Source organism: Dermochelys coriacea, chromosome 7, assembly GCF_009764565.3.
Source record: "Dermochelys coriacea isolate rDerCor1 chromosome 7, rDerCor1.pri.v4, whole genome shotgun sequence".
Taxonomy (NCBI): domain Eukaryota; kingdom Metazoa; phylum Chordata; order Testudines; family Dermochelyidae; genus Dermochelys; species Dermochelys coriacea.
In genome coordinates, this window is record NC_050074.1 from 60738478 (window position 1) to 60763157 (window position 24680).

Here is a 24680-nt window from a genome sequence, read left to right on the forward strand (position 1 = left end):
TGTGCCCTCTGGTGGTGGTGGCTCTCCCATCCTCATCTCCACCTGCAGACCCATTGCACTTCCAGTCTCACTGCCTCTGCTTCGTGACACAGCCCTCTGGCCATGTCACAATCAGGTTCCCCCATTCCACTCAACGGTCTAGCCGCTCCTCACAGTGGCTTGGCAGTCCATAGTCTGGCCACTTCTTCAGCAGTTGGGGGACCCAGGCCCACACACTACTCTGGGCCCCAGACTAGGGACCCTGTAAACAACAGCTTCCCACTGCCACTCCTTTCTTTCTCCACCAGTCTGTCTCAATTCCCTGGGCCACTTCCCCACAGCCCCAGCACCTTCAGCTCCTGCCTCTGGTTCCTTCATCCTCTTCCCAGCCCTGTTCACAGCGCTAATCTCTACAGCCCTCTAGGAAGCCAGTCCCCTCCTTTGGGCTTCCTGCAGCAGACTGACTTGCTCTGGCCTGCAGCTTCCTTTTATATGGGCTGGCTGGGCCCTGATTGGCTGGTCCAGCCACCGCCCTAATTGGCTGCAGTCACTGCCCTAATTGGCTGTTTTCTTGCAGTCCTCCAGGCTGGGATTTAATCCTATCAGGGCCAGTGCAGGGTAGACTTAGGAGCCTGACTCAATGAAAGTCATTGGGATTTGGAGTCTTAAGTACCTATGTTACTTTTGAAAATGGGATGTTGGCTCCTGTGTAAATTAGGTGCTTTCAAAAATGTCCCCCTTCTCTCCTTGACAATAATGGGTTCATTCACCAGCCTTCACGAGTAGAGCAGCACTCGTGCATTCGGTTGCCCATTTATATGCAAGCATTGGCATAAGATGAAATTGGGCAGCTGCTGTCACTCCTTTATGATTGTTCTATCTCCTGACTTTGTTCCTACAAGTTCAAACAATTAACAAAACGAAGAGGCCTCCCTGTGTTGTATGTCCCAAAGCAAAGCCAGCATCTACTCCGAGGAAACATGGCCAATATTAAGGGATGACTGCCTTTTTTACACCAATGAACATCTGTTTATTATGAATCATTGAAATCTCTGTAACGTTGGGAAAGCATTTTAAGTAGACATTTGAAAGAAAAATATATCTATTAGTCTGTCTGCAGATTTGTCAAAGGCCTAGGAGAATCTCTGTCTTTATTAAGTGACTGTCTAAGCACTGCTGAAATTTCCTCCAAGAAGAATGGCCATCAGGGTGAGTGCTTGTTAGTGGGCTTACAGCCAGCTGCTTGCTGTGGGTGGAGTTATGCAGCGTAATAACTACTCCCTGCTGATATTAACTCTGTGCCCAGAGTCCGCAACCTGCCTTGGGGAACAGTCCCAAGAAATACTCTGGCTTAAGCAAAGAGCATTTAGGCCTTCTTTATCTGTCAGTAGGAAGCAGACAAGGGACCAACCCCATTTCCCCTCTTTTACATGAATGCAGTCCTGGGTGGACAGGTGCAGGATCGCCTGAGCTGGAGTGAGAGGCCCCCAGATCCAGCGTGGTAGCAGTTCAGAACTATGGCTTGGTTTGGAGCCAGGCCTGACAGGCTGGAGGCTGATATGAAGTTTATCCTCCCCATCTGGGGCTGCTCAACTGGGTTGGAAAAAAATCACAAAAAGAAAAGGAGTACTTGTGGCACCTTAGAGACTAACAAATTTATTAGAGCATAAGCTTTCGTGAGCTACAGCTCACTTCATCGGATGCATCCGATGAAGTGAGCTGTAGCTCACGAAAGCTTATGCTCTAATAAATTTGTTAGTCTCTAAGGTGCCACAAGTACTCCTTTTCTTTTTGCGAATACAGACTAACACGGCTGCTACTCTGAAACCTGTGATTATGCAAAAAAATCACAGGTTATCTTCCAAGATTTCTGGTGCTCCCTGTCTCAGGCCAGGCCAGAAACACCATGGATAATTTGCACTGTATTTTCAGCCTTCCTGCTGCTGGTCCCAGCTAGACGCTGGACGTCCTGTACTGGCCAGCGATGAGCGCAAATGGAGACCATATGGGAGACCGTAACCAGGCTGGCACAAACCCCAGAACATCTTTGTTTGAATTTGGGGTGATGCCTCCGTTCCTCCAAACTGCTTCCCCTCTCTGCAGCACTGGCAGTCATGATGCAACCTCCAGACCCAGGCCCTGCCAGCGCCCCTCTGTCGGCATGGCATGACCTGGGCCCCATTCCTGGGCAGAGCCTATTTAGGGTGCCGCCTGTGTTGGAACGGAGGCACCTAACACCTGCCGACATCAATGGGACTGAGGCACCCAACTCACCTAGGCACTTTTGAAAATCCCACTAAGCAAATATCTCCAGCTTTAGGAGCCTGAATATCTCTGTGAATGCAGAAAGAAAAGGAGTACTTGTGGCACCTTAGAGACTAACAAATTTATTAGAGCATAAGCTTTCGTGAGCTACAGCTCACTTCATCGGATGCATCCGATGAAGTGAGTTGTAGCTCACGAAAGCTTATGCTCTAATAAATTTGTTAGTCTCTAAGGTGCCACAAGTACTCCTTTTCTTTTTGCGAATACAGACGAACACGGCTGCTACTCTGAAATCTGTGAATGCAGCTTTACCACTACAGAGCTGCTTGTTTGCTTGTGTATTCCCTAAGCTTTGTTCTGTGCTGCATTGTGGATGGAAGACTGATGGGTCAGAAACTTTGTTAAAACACCACTGAGCTAATTTTTCACTGTACTTACAAAGAGGGAGGAGAAATTAGGTTACCATTTCATTTCAAGACAATCTCACTTCAATTTGTTCTAGCGTTTATATTATATATTTCCCCAGCATCTACAATTTACATAATCACACATTTATTTGGAGTTTCCATCTTTGTTGGGGCTGCACATTATGTTGAGTTAAACATGTGGAAGCAATAAAGGAAATACAAGGCTATAAATAAGACAAGTAATAAGGATACATAATGAAAGCCCATTCATCAAAAAGCTCTAAATGCATTTAAATTTGAAAAGTCTGGAAGAGATAAATACATATATAAAAAAGACATTTTAAAATTCTGAAAGAGTGATGCAGTGGTGACACATGTTATTTTCCTCACTACAGCATTGTAACATGTGGATTCCTGGCTGTAAGCACAGTAACTCTCGGCACATGTGGAGCAAAGTTTAGAGGCAGAGTCAATGCTGGCATTGTATTTGCTTATATGTAGCAATGCTCAGAAACTTTCCCTGCAAGTCTGGCAGTTATCACTGCAAGGGGAAGTTTTGACTCTTTAGATAAAGGAAGTTTATGCAAGTTAGTGAATCTTTGTACACTTTAACTTGTTCTGTGATTAGGTCACACTGAATTTTAACCCTAAACTACCTATTTGGGATCCTATATCACTCATATCCTGTATCCAAGTCACTTCAATTTTGGGTAAAAAGGTACCACACATGCAAAATTTGAGGTGGAAATGATGTTATTTGAGGATTTGGGGTTGGGCAAAATCAAACGTTTAATGGAAAGCAGGTTGCCTCATTGAATCTCCGCTTCATAGTACAAGGCCATTAAGGGCTGGTAATGTGTGGTCCTCATCCTTATAGCTCAGAAAATGGAGGGGAGGGTCCTTCCCTTGGGGTGAAGATATTGCTGCCATAACAGCCCTAAGGTGACTACCTTGATGGCTGCCATAACAACAAGAGGGATAGCAGTGGCGAGAGGACTGTCACACTGGCTTGTGCTGGCCTTTTCTGCCACCAACGACAGAGGCGGGGGACAGGTCCTGGGAAGCCCTGCTGACAGGTTAACATATCTGTTGCCTCTCCAACATAGTCAGGAGCTTGTTGGGTTGTCCCCTCTCTGCTGACTCTGACACAGGATGCCCAGATCAATGGCCTGGCATCTCTTGCTTTGGCAGAGGATGTGTTTCAGATTTGAACTCCATCCCCCTGGTGAGGCAGAGTAAGCTGAGCCAATATTAGGATGCATGTCACCAGAAAGGTACCTCCTTCTACTCCTGCTTAGCATAGGGAGTTCAAATGCAGTGTTATATCAGAGGTGCCTTCTATAGCTCCCTCTGGGACACATGGGCTCTGGACTACCAGTCTAAGAAAACTCCTGAATCTTTAGAAACCTTAAGCTCTGGCTGGAGGAGATAGCTTGTATGCACTGGGCCCCTGCTTGAAACCCTAACGCAAAGGGTTTCGCAGTACAGTGCTCCCATTGGACTAGCCCAGCCAAGAAAGAACCCAGCGTGCTATTCCATTGCCATTTCCATTGTCAGATGCCAGCCCATAGATCTAAGCTGTTATTGTTTTTCAGCCTGTAGTGATGCTTGGGCTGCTCCCAAGATTGGATAATTGAAGGCCAGTAAAGTCAACCCTTAACCTGTCATAGCTGTTGGTGCAGAACAGCTATTGAGTTCTGCCAGCCTATCAGGAAAAGCTGTGGATTTCTTTCCTGCCTTTTTCTGAAGTCAGAGAAACTCTTGTGTCCCAGGAAAAAGTTTGGAGACTATCAGACAGGAATGCCTGTCAGAGTGGGCTGAAGGACCGCGGTTATAAACAGGGAACATCATGTTTTTTTCAGAATGGTTTTACCATGCAAGAGCAAGTTGGTCTCATTTGTCAGTCAGACTGCAGACAAGACTGCAACCTGTATTTATAGGTTTCAGAGTAGCAGCCGTGTTAGTCTGTATCCGCAAAAAGAAAAGGAGTACTTGTAGCACCTTAGAGACTAACAAATTTATTTGAGCATAAGCTTTCGTGAGCTACAGCTTCATGCATCCGATGAAGTGAGCTGTAGCTCACGAAAGCTTATGCTTAAATAAATTTGTTAGTCTCTAAGGTGCCACAAGTACTCCTTTTCTTTTTGTATGTATAGGGTAGATTATGACGTTGTAGCAACTCTTGGTCCACCTCCTGGCTACAAGAGTGTTTGCTGAGCTTTAAGGAAAATGAAAATCCTGTTCAGAGACTGTATCTTAACCAATTCCCTAGGGTTTTCAACTCCGTAATTTAATTTGCTTCTAATGGCAATGGAGACGCTTTGCTGCATTGTGGAATTAGTAATTATGGGTCTGAGCCTGCCCGCATTCAGCAAACGGGTGGGGTGAGTAGAAACTGAGCTTTAACATGTAGAGCTTTGCTGGGGTTCTTCTGTTGGCTCAGGGCAGTTGGCTCCTTGCATAGCAAGCCAATGCCTTCAGATCATGCTTTCTCTTGGTCAATTTCTTCCAAATTTCTGATTTTTACTTCCCACCTCCACCCCCAGACACATTCTTCTTCAGACAGAATTAAGCCCAGGACAAATTTCAAGTTATAAATTCAACCAGATTGGCTCTAGTTCTGTTCAAAAAGAGTGTGGTTGGACTTTATTATTATTATTATTATTACTATTATTTACAATGTATTTACAATGAGAAAAGGGCATTTTTTCAGCTTCCTCTACATCAGAGGCAGCTGACGGGGGTTTTCAATGAACCTAGCATGTTTATAGGTGTTAATCACAATCCTCACACAATACAGACTTTGGCTAAACATTTCCCACAAAAAATGTTTTTTGTTAAACTTTCCAAAAAAGAAAAAGAAGAATTTTGGGCAGTGACCAAATCTGGAAAATTCCAGCCTGCGGGGTGAGTGAAGTGGGTAAAATCAGAAAGCCACAATGAAAACTTTGACAGGTTTCACAGTAGCAGCCGTGTTAGTCTGTATCCGCAAAAAGAACCGGAGTACTTGTGGCACCTTAGAGACTAACAAATTTATTTGAGCATAAGCTTTCGTGAGCTATAGCTCACTTCATCAGATACTTATGCTCAAATAAATTGGTTAGTCTCTAAGGTGCCACAAGTACTCCTTTTCTTTTTACAATGAAAACTGTGTCAAAACATTTAACTACTACTAATTGCAACTTTCTACAGGTACTAGGCAATGTCTGCCACTCCTTTGAAGGCAATGCTGAAATGCAGTGGAATACACAAAATCAGCATTCCGGTCCTTTTGAGAGGTAATGTGATTTGTTTAAACCGCTCACTAATCCAAATTCATCTGTCATTAAAGAGCTTCTGCTAAATGATTCCATTTCTTAACAAGGCAATAATGTTCCATTGCCAACAGTGAAAGCCCTAATTGTTATTGATCTTGCCCAAGAGAAAGGGACTGGTTTTACAGGGACATCCTTGTTGTCACCAATTGAAATAACAATCTGACTTTGTTGTATCTAACAGACTAGACCAGACTAATTATAGAGCTGAGATCTGAAAGAATCATCCCTGAGCCCTACCCAAACCCCTTTGTACAGTAGAGTGGAAATCTTTCAGTGCAGTAATGTTTGCACAAGAGGCTAAGGGGAAAATGAGCTCCCCTGCAGGAGTCCAGAGGAGCATTTAAGTGCATACAATAGAGCTAAGTATATGGCAGAGGAAATGGGAACTCTAGACTGAGAAGAGCAAAAGTGTCAGGTTTATTTTAATTGGTCTCTCCATGAAACAGACAGGAAAGTATTCATTGAGTGTCCCTTTTCTCTCTCTGCATTTTGAGTTATTCCATTGGAGAGGCCCTAAAATTGCCCAGGCAAATGTGCTATTGTTAATGTCTCGGACAGAAGTGATTAGAGACAATCAGGCCAAGCAGTAGATACTTGAGGCTCTCAGATGACAGTTTATACATTTTCAATGAATGATGTTTAATTAGAGCTGTAAGGGTTTGGGAAGCCAGATCCCTTTGAAAGTCTCTCTAAAGTTCCCTGAAATCAGCTGAATTATACTTACTCGTTGCTGTAGTACTTTACCGCATGCCTTTCTTTTGGCTTCAAGAGACTCTCGACTCTTCCAGTGTGGCCTTGAGGCTAGAGCTGGCATTCGTTACAGTGCCAGCTCTCAGGAAAGGTCTCTGCATCTTTTACCATTCCTCAGCCAGCTGCAGAATTCCAGCTGGATCAACAAACTCAAGGGGGTTCTTTTGCGTTCCGCTTCTGAAAAGCCCCTGTGGCTGTGCTGCCCTAATGCCTCTTCCAAGACAGCTCACAGAAATGTCTCATTAGACACTAGAGATGAATCAAAACAATGCTGAGGCTCCCCAAGGCCATTGGGAGGGGAGAAGAATCTAGCAGGGATGGACACATAGCGGAACTCCAGAGCTCAGGGCTGAGCAGTGCTGTCAAGACCCCCTGGCCAACATCGCCTCTGTAGTTTTGGTCCATGTTCAGGAAATCCAAAAGGAACCCAGCATTTTTCAGTTCCAGGTTATAGGGGGCCAAAACCTTGCGAAAAACAAACTCACATAATTGTGCTCTTGATATGGGAAATCCTATGACAACAGCCGATTCGGATGCCTTTCCAGGATGTCAGAAACCTCATGGATACTACCATTTGGGGCTGAAGTCTCACAAAATGTTGTGAAGGTTTTGCACTACCCTATCCAAATCCAAACCCTCGCCCGTTTCTTCCTTGGACATAAACACTAATCTAAACCCAAACCCATCCAGGGTTTGATCTCACCTGTCTCACCTCTAGATTCTGGCAGATGAGTCATGGCATCATTCTGTTGGGAGCCTGCTCTGAGAGCATAGACAGTGCTGCAGGAAAGCCATGGGGCTGGCGGTCTTGGGGAACAAGTCAAAGGGGGCGTTATTCTAGTTGCTTTCCAATAACCAGACAGGAGGCCTCTGCCCTTCCTGAATGAATGTGTGGCCTGGCCAGCCTTAGCTCATGCTGCAAGACACAGTAGACGGGAACACCAGTTTTGGTCTGTCAGAGCTCAGGGCGAGTGTGCAGCACTCAAAGATAGGAAAATATCTTTTGACTTGTAAATTGAATGCATCTGAGTTGGCTCACAGTATCCATAGGACCCCACAATGCCATTTTTCCAGAGTCACTTTTCAGAGCAGAGCTGTGCTTTAATGATAGTGCTTGGTACAAGGGATGGGGCAGAAAGACACGGCTCAGAATCAATTAATTAACGTGCAACAGAAAGGGGTCTCATTCAATGGGAAGCCAGACTTTCCCCTGGCATCTAGTCTCTCTCAGTGCCAACACTGCCATAAGTCTTTGTGGAGGAGGGAAACCAAAGAGCCCCAGACCACAGCCACAAATCCATGCTGAAAGTTACTCACCTTCACACTAAACCCCAGGAGCTGCTAAGGGATGAGTAAATACAATTCAGCTAATTTCAGGGAATTTGGAGAGATTTGCAAAGGGATCTGGCTTCCCAAACCCTTACGGCTCTAATTAAATATCATTCATGGAAAACGTATTAACCGTCATCCAAGAGTCTCCAAGTATCTACTGTTCAGCCTGATTATCTCTAATCACTTCTGCCTGAGACATTCACAATAGCACATTTGCCTGGGCCATTTTAGGGCCTCTCCAATGGAATAACTCAAAATGCAGAGAGAGAAAGGGATGCTCGATGAATATTTTCCTTTCTTACACCTAAGGGAGCTCCTCCTCCCAACCCGGCTACTTTATGTGAAGTCAGCCTGATCTGACAGGTAGCCTCTGGGCATGGCTACTGGATCAGGTGTCTGCACACAACTTCAGCAGCCAAACACCTATCTTCCCCACGTTGTGAATCTCTCTGGGGTTCAGGCAGGAGGTAGACGCAAGAGAAGTTGCAGGGCATGTGTCCAGAGGCTGTAACTTAGGCACCTACAGGGTTAAGTGGCAGCCGAGTGGGAGTTTTGTGGATTGTAACAGCATGTAAAAACAGGACTTGGGGACCTAAGTACCTTCATGGATCACATTCTGGAGAGAGAAATAACAGCAATTGCCTGGGCTAAACACCAGCATGGAAATCAGTTCCTGTAATTTTTCCCTGTATAGTCAATGTTTCAAATATATCCCATCCCTCACGCCCCTAGGGCTCTGAGGGCAGGCAGGCTATGTCCATGAGAAGACCTTGCAGGGTTTCTTTCAGATTCCAGCAGGGGAAGATTTTGGACAGAATGAGTGTGACAGAATATACCCCAGTGTCCACACCCTACAACTATTGTAATAATCTTTGTACAAAGTATGCCTTCTGAGGTATCATTTAAAAACCCATAATTTGCTGGTCATTATTGTCCTGATACAATATGTGTAGCAACATTGTATGTGAGGTTGTAAGATTCCACTCAATGGTGTTATTAACAACTGTTCCAAACAGAGGTTGGCAAACAGGTCTGTCCCAAACAAAGGAATGGGTGCTCTGCTTAATTTGCATTTAAACCACAAACAGAGTTATAAAGCAGGAAGGGAAACAAAGGATGCTCAAACAGGTCAGGAAAAAGCAGCAGGGAACATCCTTCCATATAGATTCTTTGTCTCCTGAATCTCAGCTGGAAATGTTTTTCAAGAGGAAGACTGACATTACAAAAAAGAAGGACAAATACCTCAAATACCCCCTTCTCTCTCTGCCCACAGTATTCACAGTATCTGAAGGACAAAGGAAGCATTTGTTGGACTGGAGAAGGGGTCCAGACCTAAGAAGTTTGGTCAGTAAGACTACTGAAAGCACATGGTAGAAAACTTTGTGTGAATCTGATACAGTTTGTTAAGTTAGGCATCAGTAGCGTTTTAACTATTTTCTTGTAACCATTTCTGACTTTTATGCCTCATCACTTGTGCTCACTTAAAATCTCTCTCTTTGTAGTTAATAAAATTATTTTATTCTTTTATCTAGTTCAGTGTGTTTAATTGAAGTGTCTGGGAAAATCCAGGTGGGGTGGCAAGTTATCTGCATATTATTTCTATTAAAGCAATAACAGACTTTATATAAAAAGAAAAGGAGTACTTGTGGCACCTTAGAGACTAACAAATTTATTAGAGCATAAGCTTTCGTGAGCTACAGCTCACTTCATCGGATGCATGCATCCGATGAAGTGAGCTGTAGCTCACGAAAGCTTATGCTCTAATAAATTTGTTAGTCTCTAAGGTGCCACAAGTACTCCTTTTCTTTTTGTGAATACAGACCAACACGGCTGCTACTCTGAGACTTTATATAAACTTTGTATTGTCCAAAACAGGCTGGGCAGGACAGAACATACATTGCTGTGGGGAAATCTAAGACTGGGAATGTGTTGGGGTTGCAGTATAATCAGGGCTGCTAAGAGTCGAGGTGCGGCTAGCTGGCTGCAGCGCACAGAGACATAACTGGGAGTGATTTGCATGCTGCAGATTGTTTGTGAGCCTGGGCAAGAGCTAGTGTCTGGTCTGCCAGCATCACACCTGGCATGTCACAATGAGCAAGGCATTATCTATTGCTGTTTTGGGGAAAGGTTTTATATGAACTGAGCCACTCCTGGTAGCAAAGACCAGCACATGCAGGAGTGCTTGCAGGATTGGGGCTATAGGAATAAAATGGGGTGTGACCACATGTGATGGACAGATGTCATCTTTCTAAATAGAAATAATATCCAGAAAACCAAGTCTCAAGAACAGCTAAAAAAATACACCCAGTTCTTACTCTAACAGCACAGGATGTTTTCAGTCGTATACGCTGTAAAGCACAAACTTGCTGTACAATTCCAGTTATTCATTGTTTTGGAGAATACATTAATAAACCAATGGATTATGTTCATTGATTACACACAGTTTGTTGGTAGCAATAATAATAAGCAGCTGGAGGCAATAACTTCATCAAATAGGGAGCAAATACGTACCCAACAATAAGGGAAATCAGTTACTAATGATCCTGAGGCCCAGTTATTGTCTTTGTACATAGATGATGCCCCTTGGCTTTCGGAGGACAGAATTAATTTTCTGTGAAAGTGCAAGTAAATCTGTTCACTAGTTTATAAGTTTAATTAATGATAAAAGGGCCCTACCTATTTTTTCTTTCTCATCTTTCTTCATACCCCTCGAGTTAGAAACTGATTTGTTAAAAACCTTTCAAACTTTCCATACAGTTAAGTTATTGAAGACTCAAGCATAGGCTATGTGACGATGGCAGAGCAGGTGCCAGCTCATGCCAAGATCCCTAGGCCTCCAGTGAACACTGTCAAATGCAAAGCTGGAAACCAGTCTGCCTCACCTGTGTGTTAGTATTGCTAAAATAGGTATTAGACTTCTAACGATGTGTTTAGACTTTATGAAATGCTTGTAAATTGCTGCATGCATTAATCTCACTTAGAACATCTGTAGCCTATGATATAAGGTAATACTTAGGTGTTTGTTCTGTATGTGAAAAAATGTTTGCTCTGAAACTATAAATCCACTCAGGAAAGAAATATCACCAGGTTTGAAACACTGATTTGGTCCCATGAGAAGGGGTTATCTCTGGCCCATCAGGAAGGTCTATTGGATCCAAAGAACTATCAAAGAACAAGGATTTTATTGATTGCTCCTGGCACACACATGAAAGAGGGATATTCAGAAATGCTCATCCCATCATCTTAGATTTGAGGGAGATGGGAATAAAAATCCCTGACCAGACGGAATTAGGGTCTTTTTATGCTGTTTGGATTCTAAGAGTATGTCTACATTGCAATTAAAAACCCACAGCTGGCCTGTGCCAGCTGACTTGGGCTAGTGGGGCTCAGGCTAAGGAGATGTTTAATTGCAGTGTAGATGTTCATGCTCTGGCTGCAGCCCAAGCTCTAGGACCCTGTGAGGTGGAAGAGTCTCAGAACTCAGGCGCCAGCCTGAGCCCAAACATCTACCCTGCAATTAAGGGACCCCGAGCCCAAGCCCCGCAAGCCCGACTCAGCTGGCATGAGCCAGCCGCGGGTGTCTAACTGCAGTGTAGATATACCCTAAGGGACAAAGATTCCTAAACATAAGCAAGAGATCCCCAGGATTAACCTGGGTTAGCCCGAAAGGATTTATAGAGCTGGCATGTTTCAGCAGCTCTATCACCATCTGAAACTTAAGACTGCAATTTACTTGAGTGCGTGTGTTTACCTGTTTTAACCTTATAAATAACTCTCCTAGTTAGTTTGTTTACTATAGGATTGACTACTAGCGGTCTTTGTTTTGAGATCCAAGGTGAAAACTGGCCTGGGGTAAGTGGTCCTTTGGGACCTGGAATAACCTGAATATTTTGTGATCTTTGGTGTAAAGCAACCATCTATCACAGAGATAGATTGCCTGGGTAGGAAGATAGATCGGAATTCCCCAGGGGACTGTCTTTGACTCCATGTTAAGGCTGTATAGTGCCGGAGGAGTTTATACTTGTTACTTGGTTAGTGAAATCTAAGTATAGATGGTCTACCCTTAGGTTGATACTCATGTGTGAGCCATACCCAACAGTGTTAGAGGCTATCTTTGAAGAATATAGTTTGTAATGAAGCAGAGATGTTAACTATTCTGGGGTAAGATCTCAGATGGTATAAATTGGAGTCAATGGAACTACACTGATTTGCACAAGTTGAGGATCTAGCCTGTTTTATCTAATTGTTATGACTATAGTTCTGGGGAAGGTCACTAGGTCAGGTCCTTCTCAGACAGTGTCATTGTGACATCAGGGATAGCTCCACCAATCACCATTTCTCTCCAGTTAATTTGCATGCCACTATTCTATTAGGTAAAGGAAACTGCACATGCATCCAGTGAAAGAGTGGGCTGTCCCTGGTGGCAAGGTTTAGCATGTCAAGTGAGCCTGCCTTATTTCCTCCCCAACTGGGGCATCATAGATGCATAGATTCCAAGACCAGAAGAGAACATTGTGATGATCTAGTCTGATCTCCTGCATAACACAGGCCAGATAATTGCCCACAATAATTCCTAGAAAAGCTCTTGTAGAAAAACATACAATCTTGATTTTAAAATGGTTGGTGATAGAGAATCCACCATGGCCCTTAATCATTTGTTCCAATGGCTAATTACTTCTACTGTTAAAAATTTACACCTTCTTTCCAGCCTGAGTTTGTCTTGCTCCAACTTCCAGCCATTGGATCATGTTTATACCTTTCTCTGCTAGATTGAAGAGCCTTTTACTAAATGTTTGTTCACCATATAGGTACTTATAGATTATAATCAGGTCACCCTTTGACCTATCTAAACACACTGAGCTTCTAAAGTCTATCACTATAAGGCAGGTTTTCTAATCCATTAGTCATTCTTATATCTCTTCTCTGAACCCTCTCCAATTTATCATTATCCTTGAATTTTGGGCACCAGAACTGCACACAATATTTCAGCAGTGGTTGCACTAGTGCCAAATATAGAGATAAAAAACTCTGATCCTACTTAAGATTCCCTATTTATGTATTCCAGGATTGCATTAGCTGTCTTGGTCACAGCATCACACTGGGAGATCATGTTCAGCTGATTATCTACCACAACCCCCAAATCTTTTTCAGAGTCACTACTTCCCAGGATATAGTCCCCTATCATATAAGTAGGGCCTGCATTATTTGTTCCCAGATGTACACATTTACATTTAGCCATATTAAAACACAGGTTGTGTTTAGGCACAGCTTAACTAGTGATCCAGATCACTCTGTATCAGTGATGTGTCCTCTTCACTATTTACCACTTCCCCAATTTTTGTGTCATCTGCAAACCTGATGAGTGGTGATTTTAGGTTTTCTTCCAGGTCACTGATAAAAATGTTAAACAGCGAAGGGCCAAGAACCAATTCCTGCGGGACCCCACTGGAAACACACCTGCTCAATGACAATTACCTGTTTATAATTACATTTTGAGACCTATCAGTTAGCCAGTGTTTAATCCATTGAATGTGTGCCATGTTAATTTTATATCATTTTAGTTTTTCAATCAAAATGTCACATGGTACTAAGTCAAATGCTTTATAGAAGTCTATGTATATTACAGCAATATTATTACCTTTATCAACCAAACTTGTAATGTTATCAGAATAAATTATATCAAGGTAGTTTGACAGTATCTATTTTCCATAAGCCTGTGCTGATTTCCATTAATTGCATTACCCTCCTTTAATTCTTTATTAATTGAGTCCCATATCAGTCTCTCTATTAATTTGTCTGGAATCGATGTCAGCCTGTCAGGCCTATAATTATCCAGCTCAGTCCATCTACATTTTTTAAAAATTGGCACAACATTAGATTTTTTTCCAGTCTCCTGGAACTTCCCCAGTGCTCTAAGGCTCATCGAAAACCAACATTTAGCAGTCCAGCAAGCTCTTCAGCCAGCTCTTTTAAAACTCTTGGATGCAAGTTATCTGGACCTGCAATAAACATTCCCTGTACAGGGATCTGCTTCAGGGGAATCAAAAGAAACAAACTAGTCAAAACTAAGAGAGTGTCCCCTTTGATAAGGTCTCTCAGAAGGAACATTTGTAATAACAGCTCAAGAGGTGCTTGAGGACCCCTGCTTTATAAGTTCCTCAACTCCAAGTCCTCAAGCAAAGTCTCTGAGCCTGGTTAGGCCAGTCTTCAGGAGCCTGGAAGAGACATCATCACACACTGCCATTTGAATGACTAAAGTACCTTTCTCTTGTTCGGTTTCTGTTCCTGTTTAAACATTTCAGTCTAGGGTGGGGCAGGAAACTTCCTTGATTATACCCAAGTTGTGCTGATTGTGAGCACCTGGCTGATCCTTAAAGGGGATGTATACTCCTTCACACACCAGGAGTTGTCACTGGTAGACAACTTGAGCATCTGTACACAGACACTGCACTGGATTAGATCCATGCTTCTGGGGCTGTATCACTCCATGGGTATGTTTTCACTGCAGCGTTAACCTGGACTCATCATTGGATGTTGCTCCTGTCCCAGCTACCATATACGCACTATCTGGCTGCCTGTACCAGTGCAGGCATCATTCCCCTGAGGGTAAAAGTTCTCCCCTTTCTCCTCACATCTGCTGTGCAGTGCACAGGATGCCCAAATAACCTGGATGGCATTAGACTCACTGGTGCCCAAATGGGTTTGCAAGAGGCACCATCTTGCCTTCAATGGGTGAAAGGCACATTCCCTCACCACCCTGCGACTGCTCAGCATGTGAACCTTCCCCTGCCTGGTGCTCTCTCAGCAGGGTAGTGCTTCATGAGCCAGGGCAGCAGGATGGCTCTCCCAAAATAACAGTGGGCCCACACAACCTGTTGATATCCATATTATTGGGTGGGAAATAAAGTCCCAGATTGCCCTAGTTGGAAAACATCACATCTCTGAAATATCCTGGCAGCCCGTGCACTTGCCAGTACATCCCACGTTGGTGTCCCTGAACCTCTCTCGACGGTTGACCAGGGCCTGCATAATGAGTGAGTACTATCCTTTCCTATTGACATATTCATGTGCACCTTGGAGGGGGCAGACAGTGGGCACATGTTCACCCTCAGTGACCCCAGCACAGTTCAGGATCCCCATTTACTTTTATTCTGGGGACATTAGCAAGCTCCACCATCAGTGGGTGAAGCACAACAGTAATTGCCTCACAAACCTCCATCCCCACAGCCCCAACAGTTGACTTTCCAACACCCAACTTGTTAGCCATAGGCCTGTAGCACTCAGGGTAGCCAGCTTCTAGATGGCAACAGCAACCCGCTTCTGGACTGGAAATGACCTCCCTTCTGTATGTCTTGGTGCTGACACTCCTCTCACAGCTCCATGAAGGTCTGCTTCCTCATGCGGAAGTTCTGGAGCCACTGTTGGTTATCCCACATCTCCATGACAATGTGATTCCACCACTCTATGCTTGTGACCCTGCTCCAGAATTGCTGGTGAGCATAGATGGGCTCCACACCTATTAACTGCATCAGCTGTCTGCACTGGTCCATGTCTGCATGCAGCCTCCCTATCCAGGGGGACAAGTTGTTCCTGAAATGCCCTTTGCCATATCTCATGCCCTACATCTGCCTCCTAACATAAGAATGGTCCTACTGGGTCAGACCAAAGGTCCATCCAGCCCAGTATCCTGTCTACTGACAGTGGCCAATGCCAGGTGCCCCAGAGGGAGTGAACCTAACAGTTAATGATCAAGTGATTTCTCTCCTGCCATCCATCTCCACCCTCTGACAAACAGAGGCTAGGGACACCATTCCTTACCCATCCTGGCTAATAGCCATTAATGGACTTAACCTCCATGAATTTATCCAGTTCTCTTTTAAACCCTATTATAGTCCTAGCCTTGACAACCTCCTCAGGCAAGGAGTTCCACAGGTTGACTGTGCGCTGTGTAAAGAAGAACTTCCTTTTATTTGTTTTAAACCTGCTGCTCATTAAATTGCTGCCCTGTAGCCGAAATGAGTTGTGTTAATGCCAGCCACTGGGATAGGTCACTCTCCTGAGCTGGATCAGCTGTGGCACTGGTTGGAATGAAGGCTGTAGACAGAAGACTAACGCAGGAAGTGGCTTATTTTACTCATTGTTGGGCTAAAAACACTTCTGACAGGGGCAAAGGAAGGACCAACAAGCTCTCCCAAGAATTAATAAAGTGGTGCAGCTTAGTGTGGCACTAAGACCCAGGGGATGTGCCCCCGGAAGTCCTAGTACCTCACATGGGTGAATGCAGTGTCAGTGTGGACACAGCAGGTCGGGTATGCTTCAGGGATAGCTGTGCAGTGGGGGCGCTCACAGCCGGACTAGGCCAACCTGGGTGCTCAGCCCTAGGTGCCAGTTACACAGGTTAATGGGGCAGGGGAGGCACAGCCCATGAAGGCAGTGGGGGAAGGTTTGTGTGTGCTGGAGGGGAGCACTGAGTGCACTGGAGCATTAAGTGTCTTCTTGGATGTCCCCATTCTGGGTTCTCTGGAAGGATGGAGATAAAGCCAGGCCATGTGGGCTTCTCCCAAGGATATACATGTGAAATCCCATCACTGGAGGTTGTTAAGAACAGGCTGGACAAACACCTGTCAGGGATGGTCTAGCTTTACTTGGCCCTATCTCAGCACAGGTGAATGACTTCTCAAGGCCCCTTCCAGTCCTACATTGCTATGATTCTATGTTTTCTGGGAGCGGTGTGTATGAGACACAGAGAGAGAGAGAGTCTGCCTGTCTAGGTGGTCAAGTGCATGTATGTGCAGATTTGTTTGTGTGGCAATGCATCTTTCTTGCTCTCTGAGCTGGTGCAGTCAGTACCCAGCTAACTCCATCACAGATCATGGCCTGGGAGGTGTTTAACTCCCTGGCAGAGCCTTAGCTAGTTCTTCACACTGAATTCTGCATTCCTGGGTGATTCCCGTATTCGGCTATTACCTGGGAGATGTTTAAGTAATTGATAACACTCCCTAGCACTCCCAGTTAGTAGGATCAAAGGGAGGACAGGCTAAAAAGACCATGTTCTGGGGGGGGCTTTAGAGAGGGGATGCTTTAGAGGAGGAGCTTTGATCTCCCTACTTACTTTTCCCTTTTCCTTTGTGTAAGCGGTGGAATAGTCCCGCTTTCCTGGCTTCTGTACTACCCCAGTGAAATGGGCTAGCAGAAGGATCTGAGTCCTCGCTCCCACTTCCTTTACCCAATGGCCTCCCTGCCCTCGAGGACTCCCCTTCCTCTCTCCTGTCTGGCAGAGTCCTCGTAACCCCAACAAGGCTGGGCCCAGGATTCCTGGGGGGCTCGACCCCCAACTCTGCTATGGTCACCTAGGACAGGGGCTAGGGTGTCCCCACTCCAGGGTACTTTCTCTGCACTGGGCACTTCTCTGATCCAATGACCATTACATACAATTTAAAGCAAATGCAAGTTATTTAATCAACAATTAATTTTAAAAAGAATTAATGAAAAATGGAAAAAGTTAAAGGAAACACATCAACCCGCTCTGTGGCAGGAAACATCACAAACAGTGTCTCTGGAATGTCAGGGCAGTTCAGTCTGGTCCTTGTAAGTCCCAGACCTTCTTCTCAGGCCCTGGCTGTGCTGCAGGGATGCTGTGGGTTGGACAGTTGCTCTGGTGGTGGCCACACGCTCTCAGGCTCTAGGTGGCAGGACCCTTCTTCCCAGTGTCGCCACCGCCCTGTCGGGGTTACGATCCAAGCCTGGCCTGCAGAGCCTCTTGGCTGAGGCATCTCCCTGTGCTAGGCCCGCTGCCCAGGGTCCCCCTCGTTCTCCCCAGCTGCTCACCACACCCAGCTCCGGACTGCTCCAGCCCCAGCTCCAGCTCCACCACTCTGTCTCTGCACTGCTGCCGCTGCTCTGCCTCCAGCTCCCTGGGCTGCTTCTTTGGCCCCTTTGCCTCTGGTTGTTAAAGCTCTGCTCCCAGGACAGGTCTGCTCTGCAGGCTGCTTCTGTGACTCTGTTCCCAGCACTGACCTGCTTCCTATGCTGCTTTTCTGGCCCTGGTTGCTGCAGCTCTGCTCCCAGGGCAAGTCTGCTCTCTCTGGGCTGCGCCTCTGGCTTTGGGGCTGCAGTTCTGCTCCCAGGACACGGTCTGCTCTCTCTGGGCTGCTTTTCTCGTGCCTCTGGATCTGGCACAGCTCTGCTCCCCAGCTTAGCTTGGGCCCCTGCTTTCTCCTTAGCTTGGCCCCACTCTGTCTGACCCAGGCAAACCCAGCTCACACGAAGGATGGGACCGCCCTGGCCTCCTGACTCCCTGATTAGCCTGCCCGCCCTGTCATTCAGGCTGACCTGGAGCATTGCCTCTCCCAATTGTTCCTGAGGACTATCAGTCTCAGGGTCCTGGTTTCCCATAGACCCTTCCCCTTTTAGTACTGGGAGCTAGCCAACCAAAACACCCCCACTGAATGTTAGTAAGGGGGCAACAGTCCCCTTACATTTGGGGTTTTCTGGTTTGTTTCAGGAGACACTGTCATTCTGGTGGGACAGGCAAGAACAATTAGAGCCAGTGCTATTGGACCAGTCTAAATGTTATCAGCTGCCTAGGACCAGTCAGGCCCCACAACGAGGTGATGTTTTTATGAATCTGTCAGATCATTCTTGGGAGTATTACAGTAGTCTTCCTGCATTAGTGCCAGATGCTGGAGCCCTTTCTGGCCCCAGACTCTGATCTTGTAGGGATCTTACACTTCTGCAAGCTTTTCACACTTTGATCTCTTTCTGCCAAGTACCCCATTTCAGTGCCCCAAGCTAGTTCCAAGCTGTAAACCTTCTACCTAGGAACACATTCATGTGATATTACCTTATACACTTGCTCACACATACAAATGCTCTCACACATACGCTCTCCAGTGCTTAATTTGTGCCACAGTTTCCCAGAGCTGAGCCCCGGCTCCTTTAGGCTTGGCAGTTCATAGCCCTGGTACTTCTGGGCTTGCAGCATCAGTTATGAATGTAAAAAATTGCTTGAGCCCCAGAACTTCTTTCATCACAAATTAAGCACTGACGTTCTCTCATACACACACAGACACCCATGCTCACACACACAGGCATGCTGTCATACACATCCATGCCCACAAACATGCGCTCATACACCCATACTCACATCTTCTAAGAGTGATGAAAAAGAAGACTATCCAAGCTATCTTCTTGGAGATCCATCCTGTCTCATGAGCAAAAGCAAACAGAAGGCAGAAGATTCTGGAAGTGAATCACCTGCTAGGTAAAAAGAAAAGGAGTACCCGTGGCACCTTAGAGACTAACAAATTTATTAGAGCATAAGCTTTCGTGAGCTACAGCTCACTTCATCGGATGCATTTGGTGGAAAAAGCAGAGGAGAGATTTATATACACACACACACAGAGAACATGAAACAATGGGTTTATCATACACACTGTAAGGAGAGTGATCACTTAAGATAAGCCATCACCAACAGCAGGGGGGGGAAAGGAGGAAAACCTTTCATGGTGACAAGCAAGGTAGGCTAATTCCAGCAGTTAACAAGAATATCAGAGGAACAGTGGGGGGGGGTGGGGGGTGGGAGGGAGAAATACCATGGGGAAATAGTTTTACTTTGTGTAATGACTCATCCATTCCCAGTCTCTATTCAAGCCTAAGTTAATTGTATCCAGTTTGCAAATTAATTCCAATTCAGCAGTCTCTCGTTGGAGTCTGTTTTTGAAGCTTTTTTGTTGAAGTATAGCCACTCTTAGGTCTGTGATCGAGTGACCGGAGAGATTGAAGTGTTCTCCAACTGGTTTTTGAATGTTATAATTCTTGACGTCTGATTTGTGTCCATTCATTCTTTTACGTAGAGACTGTCCAGTTTGGCCAATGTACATGGCAGAGGGGCATTGCTGGCACATGATGGCATATATCACATTGGTAGATGCGCAGGTGAAGGAGCCTCTGATAGTGTGGCTGATGTGATTAGGCCCTATGATGGTATCCCCTGAATAGATATGTGGACAGAGTTGGCAACGGGCTTTGTTGCAAGGATAGGTTCCTGGGTTAGTGGTTCTGTTGTGTGGTGTGTGGTTGCTGGTGAGTATTTGCTTCAGATTGGGGGGCTGTCTGTAAGCAAGGACTGGTCTGTCTCCCAAGATCTGTGAGAGTGATGGCTCGTCCTTCAGGATAGGTTGTAGATCCTTGATGATGCGTTGGAGAGGTTTTAGTTGGGGGCTGAAGGTGATGGCTAGTGGCGTTCTGTTGTTTTCTTTGTTGGGCCTGTCCTGTAGTAGGTGACTTCTGGGTACTCTTCTGGCTCTGTCAATCTGTTTCTTCACTTCAGTAGGTGGGTATTGTAGTTGTAGGAATGCATGATAGAGATCTTGTAGGTGTTTGTCTCTGTCTGAGGGGTTGGAGCAAATGCGGTTATATCATAGCGCTTGGCTGTAGACAATGGATCGAGTGGTATGATCTGGATGAAAGCTAGAGGCATGTAGGTAGGAATAGCGGTCAGTAGGTTTCCGATAGCCATCACCTTCAGCCCCCAACTAAAACCTCTCCAACGCATCATCAAGGATCTACAACCTATCCTGAAGGACGAGCCATCACTCTCACAGATCTTGGGAGACAGACCAGTCCTTGCTTACAGACAGCCCCCCAATCTGAAGCAAATACTCACCAGCAACCACACACCACACAACAGAACCACTAACCCAGGAACCTATCCTTGCAACAAAGCCCGTTGCCAACTCTGTCCACATATCTATTCAGGGGATACCATCATAGGGCCTAATCACATCAGCCACACTATCAGAGGCTCCTTCACCTGCGCATCTACCAATGTGATATATGCCATCATGTGCCAGCAATGCCCCTCTGCCATGTACATTGGCCAAACTGGACAGTCTCTACGTAAAAGAATGAATGGACACAAATCAGACGTCAAGAATTATAACATTCAAAAACCAGTTGGAGAACACTTCAATCTCTCTGGTCACTCGATCACAGACCTAAGAGTGGCTATACTTCAACAAAAAAGCTTCAAAAACAGACTCCAACGAGAGACTGCTGAATTGGAATTAATTTGCAAACTGGATACAATTAACTTAGGCTTGAATAGAGACTGGGAATGGATGAGTCATTACACAAAGTAAAACTATTTCCCCATGGTATTTCTCCCTCCCACCCCCCCACCCCCCCACTGTTCCTCTGATATTCTTGTTAACTGCTGGAATTAGCCTACCTTGCTTGTCACCATGAAAGGTTTTCCTCCTTTCCCCCCCCTGCTGCTGGTGATGGCTTATCTTAAGTGATCACTCTCCTTACAGTGTGTATGATAAACCCATTGTTTCATGTTCTCTGTGTGTGTGTGTGTGTATATAAATCTCTCCTCTGCTTTTTCCACCAAATGCATCCGATGAAGTGAGCTGTAGCTCACGAAAGCTTATGCTCTAATAAATTTGTTAGTCTCTAAGGTGCCACGGGTACTCCTTTTCTTTTTGCGAATACAGACTAACACGGCTGCTACTCTGAAACTTGCTAGGTAAGTGGTGGAGGTGGAGTGGTAGATTTGTGGAACATTGGTCCATCTTCAGTGGGGAGAGGGGGCTGTATAGTTTGGATAGCCTCCACCTCAGTAGAAGGGGGACCAATCTCCTGGGGATCAAGCTAGGTAGAGTAGCGAGGAGGGGATTAAACTAATAGCAAAAGGGGGGGTAAAAAGAAGGAAGATATGACCGCTCAGCACAAAATCGAGATGTTGAGAACAAAATGAAATTGAGGAACCAAAAGACACGAAGAGAAGAAATTTTTCACTTTCCTATAAACCAGAGCTAGGAGCCTGGGTAACAAACAAGAAGACTTGGAATTGCTCATTTATGAAAATTAATTTGAGGTAGGTGCAATGTTCCCTCTAATTCTTTACATCCAGGGGCGGAATGAATTTTGTGATGTGCACCAATATGGAGGTGATGTGTGGCAGGGGTGGGATTGAGGGTTTGGAGTGTGGAAGGGGGCTCAGGGCTAGGACAGAGGGTTGGAGTGCAGAGGGGTGAGGGCTCTGGCTGGAGGTGCGGGCTCTGGGGTGGGGCCACGGATGAGGAGTTTGGGATGCAGGCTGTCCCGGGGCTTCAGCGGGGAGAGAGGACTCCCCCCAGCCCTCTCCCTGCCGCAGCAGTTCCGAGGCCAGGGGAGAGGCACCTCTCCCCCCTGTGCACCTTCATGGCCCTTGATAGCCTGCTCCGCAACCGTGCAGCTTAGAGAATTTAGGTTAGGTGGCATTATGGAAACCTGGTGGGATGATTCACATGACTGGAACGTTAAAATCAATGACTATAACCTATTTAGGAAGACTCTAGTGGGCAAAAAGGGAGAGGGAGTGTCAAAAATGGCATTACCTGTTTCTGAGTTACTGATAACTCAGAAGAAAATTATTTTGAATGCTTATGAATTCATGTCCTAACAGACAAAGCACAAGATGGTGTACTAGTTGGTGTCTGCTACAGGCCACCAGATCACATGAGGGAACAGGATGACCGGCTCCTTACACGCCAATCTATAATGTGTAGGACAAAAGCTGGGTGATCCTGGAGGACTTCAGCTTGAGTGATGTAGGCTGGAGGTTTCATGCTGCCAGCACTTAAACATCCATGGAATTTCTACACATTATCGATGACAATTTCCTAACTCCAAAAGCATTGCAGTCATGTCACAGGGTGCCTCTGTCACTCCCCGGTGAACCACATTGCCTGGCCAGTCCAGGTGGTTTCACAGTCACAAACACATGCTGGGTTGTTACCTTTCGCCAAGGGGTGTATGTATTCATTCTTTTCTTACATAGTAACACCGTGCAAAGCAGGTTTACGGCAAGGTACATTTCCCTGCAGCCCTCATGTCTCAGCCCACACTCACCCTCTAACTAAACCCGCTTCTGAGCTGCCCCTTGCTTCCTTTTTCTTCCATTTATATTCTCTCAATTGCCTTGTTAGCCCAGTAATTGCCACCCAGGAGCTCACAGTCCCCCAACAGAAAGTGTATAATTGCCTCCAGCTGGGCCTGCAGCCTTCTCTAGGCTGCAGCAATGTCAGTGATCAAGGTGCTGCTGATAATGCTCTGTCACAAGCCAACATGGGGGGATTCTGTCTTAGACCTCATCCTAACAGATAAAGAGGCACTAACCACAGAGTAAAAATTAATGGTAGCCTAAGTACAAGTGATCATGACTTGATCAAATTTATAATTTGCAAGCAAAATAAAGTCCAAACCAGTGATACATGAATTTGGTGCTTTAACAGTCCCAGTTTCACAAAGCTGAAAACAATTATGAGCCAAATCAGCTGGGAGGAAGAATTTAATCATAAAAATGTGATTGATAATTGGGAATCATTTAACAACACCTGATGAGATGCCCAAAAAGCCACAATTGAGGAAGAAGGCCAGACTGGTTAAAACACCAACCTGATTTAGAGGGGAAAGTGAAGGCAGCTGTAAATATATAGATGGATACGTAAAACAAATGAGGAAAGGGGAAGTTGATAATAACAAATACAAATCAGAAGTTAGGAATTGTAGCAAATTGATCAGGGAAACAAACAGCCACAAGGAGAACTCTATGGCCTGCAGAGGTAAGGACAATAAAAAGGAGTTTTTTAAATATATTAGGAACAAAAAGAATCCTAATAATTGTATTGGCTCATTGTTAGATGGAAATGATCGAATTATCAATAATAATAATGCAAAAAAGGAAGGAGTGTTCAATAAACATTTCTGTTCAGTATTTAGGGGGAAAACAGATGATGCAGTCTCATCCTATGGGGATGATAATACTTTTCCCATTCCACTAATATCTCTAGAGGATGTTAAACAGAAGCTACAAAAAAGTTAGATATTTTTAATCAGGAATTCCAGATAACTTGCATCCAAGAGTTTTAGAACTGGACCATTAAGGTTTCAATAAGTCTTGGAGCACTGGGGAAGTTCCAGAAGACTGGAAGAAAGCTCATCCTGTGAGCCTGACATTAATCCCAAGCAAGAAAATGGAGTGCTGATATGGGATTCAATTAATAAAGAATTAAAGGAGTGTAATGTAATTAATGCAAACCGACATGGGTTTATGGAAAATAGATCCTGTCCAACCAACTTGATATCTTGTTTTGATAAGATTACAAGTGTGGTTGATAAAGGTATTCATGTTGATATAATAGACTTACATTTCTGTAAGGCATTTGACTTTGTACTACATTTGGAGTTCAATGGCAAGCCAACTGTAGCACAGCATGGCCAAAGTGTGCATCATCTCTGGCCTGTTAAGTAATAGCATAGTGCATTGAGAATGTGTGTACAGAGAGCCAAGTCACAGCTCTACAAATATCTTGAATTGGGACTTGAGCTAGAAAGGCCGCCGAAGAGGCCTGGGACCTCATGGAATGAGTAGCCAGGTTTAGAGGAGGGGGAAGCCCAGTGCAGTCATAACACGCCCAGATATATGACGTGATCTCTGAGCGAAATTCTCTGAGCGAAGATGGGGACACCCTTCATCCTTTCAGCTATCACTATGAAGAGCTGTGGTGACTTACAAAGCAGTTTGGTCCTCTCAATATAAAACATCAGGGCCTGTCTAACATCCAAGGAGTGCAGGCGTTGC

The 24680-nt window shown here is 45.1% G+C and overlaps 1 long non-coding RNA gene across 1 annotated transcript; it reads right to left on the minus strand.

The window, feature by feature from the left end:
* Window positions 1-341: 341 nt before the first annotated feature.
* On the minus strand, window positions 342-18517 carry LOC122461214. Its single transcript, XR_006283037.1, has 3 exons — window positions 18305-18517; window positions 1213-1221; window positions 342-351 (listed from the first exon to the last, which is right to left on the minus strand). It is a non-coding gene; the product is annotated as an uncharacterized LOC122461214 (long non-coding RNA).
* Between the last annotated feature and the right edge of the window lie 6163 nt (window positions 18518-24680).